The sequence below is a fragment of the Mustelus asterias genome, chromosome 15, assembly GCF_964213995.1.
Source record: "Mustelus asterias chromosome 15, sMusAst1.hap1.1, whole genome shotgun sequence".
Taxonomy (NCBI): Eukaryota; Metazoa; Chordata; class Chondrichthyes; order Carcharhiniformes; family Triakidae; genus Mustelus; species Mustelus asterias.
Genome location: NC_135815.1, coordinates 41,859,139 through 41,862,551, shown reverse-complemented (window position 1 = coordinate 41,862,551; position 3,413 = coordinate 41,859,139).

Sequence of the window (3,413 nt, the reverse complement as noted above, 5' to 3'; positions counted from 1 at the left end):
AGTTTGGTCAATTTTATAGCTGATATTTCTTGATTTCAGTTATATTTTGAAGGAATAATAGATGTAATTATGATTACATGATCATAGAATCCTTGCAGTGCAGAAAGAAGCCATTCAGCCCATCGAGTCTACACCACCCACAATCCCACCCAGGCCCTATCCCAGTAACCCCATGCATTTACCCTAGCGAGTCCCCCTGACTTTAAGGGGCAATTTAGCATGACCAATCCACCTAACCCGCACATCTTTGGATGGTGGGAGGAAACCGAAGCGTCCGGAGGAAACCCATGCAGACACGGGGAGAATGTGCACACTCCACACAGACCGTGACCTAATCGAACCCAGGTCCCTGGCGCTGTGAGGCAGCAGTGCTAACCACTGTGCCACCGTGCCGCCCTTTTTTTGAGTTGTAAAATTGCTGGTAATCCATTATAACAATATATAGGTCCTTTTGTCAAATTTATGTACAATTGATTCCATCCAGGTTTTGTTTTTGAATTTCACTCTTCACAGTCATTCCACATTCAATCTTCCATATTTCTAGTAACACAAAGGTGGGAGAATGAACCACAAGCTATTTCTAAATTATTTTTTATGGGATGTGGGCATCGCTGACTGGGCCAGAATTTATTGCCCATCCCGAACTGCCCTCCATTTGAGAGTCAATCACATTGCAGTGGGTCTGGAGTCACAAGTAGGCCTGACCGGGTAAGGATGGCAAACTTCCTTCCCTAAAGCACATTAGTGAACCACATGGTTTTTATGACAATCGACAATGGTTTCATGCTCATCATTAGACTTTTAATTCCAATTTTTATTGGATTCAAATTTCACCATCTGCCTTGGTGGAATTCGAACCTGGGTCCCCAGAGCATAACCCTGGATCTCTGGAATGCTAATCCAGTGATATTTTCACTGTGCCACTGCCTGTTCTTATATATTTCCCAGAAACATGATACAAAATAACTGTCTCAAAGGTCAACTGCCAGCTCTTGTACTAATGAACCAATGAAGCTGATGACAAATATATTAGTTTAGCAAGAGGGTCAAAATGGTTGCTCACATGAAAAAAAGACATTTGATTGAATGTAATCATTTGTTACTGAAGAAATGGGATGTGGAGGTGCATAGGAGAGCAGATTTCTACACCAACCTGTTTAACTATCGGCATCACACTTGGTTATAATGTTTCCCTTTAGGGCCCTCAGCTCCAACCTCTGGGTCTGAAAGCACCCAATCGATGGAGGCCTGCCACATGCATTACTGGGTCAGATGGCCTGCAGCCTTTCAAGAAACCTGATGGAAAAGCAATGTGCTTATTATAATATGTAAATAAGCTGCTTTATGTTGATTGTAGGACGCTTTTGTAAAATTGGTATGCTGCAGAGCTTGTTTCAACATCTTATCTTGCCCAGCAAGTTATGACGTTAACCCGTAGGGAAGGAGCCTGCAGGAATGCTGTTCAAAGGAACCATGACCTCCATTCAGGTAAATTGTTGCCTTGTCCTGTTGGGCTACAGATGGATTTTTGGACCTTTTTTGATGAATCTGTCCACCAGAGAACGGACTCCCGAGTTCTCCAAGCAGCCTTTTGGAGGTACAAGAGTGGTTATCTTCCTTATGATATTATTTGCCTCACAGGTGCTCTGTTTGGTTTGCCCTGGGAACTGGAGAAGACCAGCAGAGTAGCACCAAAAAAAAACCCTTGAGCAGGAGCAGCATAGAGAAGGGGGAGGAGGAAGGAGATGTGCATATTGTGAGACAACAGTTTTCTTATCTCAACCTGATGGGGGTGAGCTGCCTATGAGACTGTGACCGAGGTTAGTCGCTTGCTGCAGCCCCAGTTGAAACCTCAAAGCAGGGCACAGGCAGCACTCTTTGTGGCCGAGAAGGTAGATTTGGTCCTTAAATGCTACATGACCGAGTCCTTTCGGACTGAAACAGGGGAGATCTGCAATATCCCTTGCCTTGTTGTCCACTGGGGCAGTCTATTCCAAGAGAGTGAACCTTATCTCTTTCCCTGTGGACTAAGTGAAACAGGATGAGTGAGCAGCAGGCTTTATACAGATTGCAGTGTTCCCAAGTGGGTGCAGGTGTTTCCCAAGGGGAGGCTGACATCCGTGTGAATAGGAAGTAAAATCACTGTTTCGGTGTCCAGGAAATTTGCAACAGCAAATAGCAGATATAGGACAGCACAGTGGTTAGCACTTCTGCCTCACAGCGTCAGGGACCCAGTTCAATTCTGGCCTTGGGTGACTGTGTGGAGTTTGCACTGGGTTGATTGGCCATGCTAAATTGCCCCCAGGGGGATTAGCAGGGTAAATACATGGGGTTGTGGGGATAGGGCTTGAGGGGGATTGTAGTTGGTGCAGGTCTGATGGGCTGAATGGCCTCCTTCTGCACTATAGGGATTCTGTGATGATGCATGCTTGTCTCCAGTTGGTTGGCAGCAGCCATGATGTCTTCATCCCGCATCAGTCTTCTATTCCAGCTGGCTACTTGACAACATAAGGCCCATGACGAATGTCAGGCTGAGCTGGCTTACATTGAAAACCATGACGCCACAAGGTATGCTGCATGCTGTATAATCTTTCTCTCCAGAGAGACCAGTCCATATCATCACAGGGGTAAGAAGAAATGGAGCAGGAGGACCAGCCTTACCCTTCAGTTGTCTGAAATCTCAGACAACTAAGAGAAGAACATTTCAATTTAATCATTGCCAATGCATCGACAACCCCACCATCCGTATACTCACACTCCTTACAACCACCATTTGAGTGCCCGTGTACAGTCCAATTTCAGGGCTCTTTGGATAACTAAAGATACAAAAACCAAACTCCAATTTCCCCCAACATTGTTTTACACTAACATAATTCACCATCCTTCATTTGAGAATTAATAATATTGAACATAAACTAAGAATCACCTTTGTACAAAACTCTAGTACTTATCTTGTGTGTTTGTTTAGCTATTCTATTGCTCATTTGACATAAATCCTCAGTAGCTCCAGCCTGGGAGTGGTAGGTTACTGAACTTTTACTGAGTATATGTGTGTGACTTTGAGCTGTTCTGTCCTTCGGCAGACTGCAGAATCTTGGCATGAGATTGACCATTCTGGCTCTTCCTAGCAACCTCCTTGACAAGGGTCTCCAATGCTGCATCCAGGAATCTGATAGCCCTTGCTTCTGAAGTTCACCCAGCCATTTTTGAACTTTACAGCCTTTTAACAGGTGCAGGCTACCCTAAATGCCTTTGGGGTTTCCACTGCACCAGTCTTCCAATACCACCCCATTCTTAAACAGCGAAGCAATCTATGAGCAGCATTGGTAGTGCTGGTTATATCTCTTGATTTTATTCCCACTCCTAAAGCCGCATGAAGCACATGCTTTCATATGTTTTTATAGCTCATTTTT